This window comes from Palaemon carinicauda, chromosome 14 (assembly GCF_036898095.1).
Source record: "Palaemon carinicauda isolate YSFRI2023 chromosome 14, ASM3689809v2, whole genome shotgun sequence".
Taxonomy (NCBI): Eukaryota; Metazoa; Arthropoda; class Malacostraca; order Decapoda; family Palaemonidae; genus Palaemon; species Palaemon carinicauda.
The window spans coordinates 7292288-7292551 of NC_090738.1; positions in this window are offsets into that span (position 1 = coordinate 7292288).

Sequence of the window (264 nt, forward strand, 5' to 3'; positions counted from 1 at the left end):
TACACAATATGCAATAAACCATATATATATATATATATATATATATATATATATATATATATATATATATATATATATATATATATATATACATATATAGTATACACATACACACACACACATATATATATATATATATATATATATATATATATATATATATATATATGTATATATAAATTATATATATATATATATATATATATATATATATATATGTGTGTGTGTGTGTGTGTGTGTGTGTATGTATATATATCGGATTTT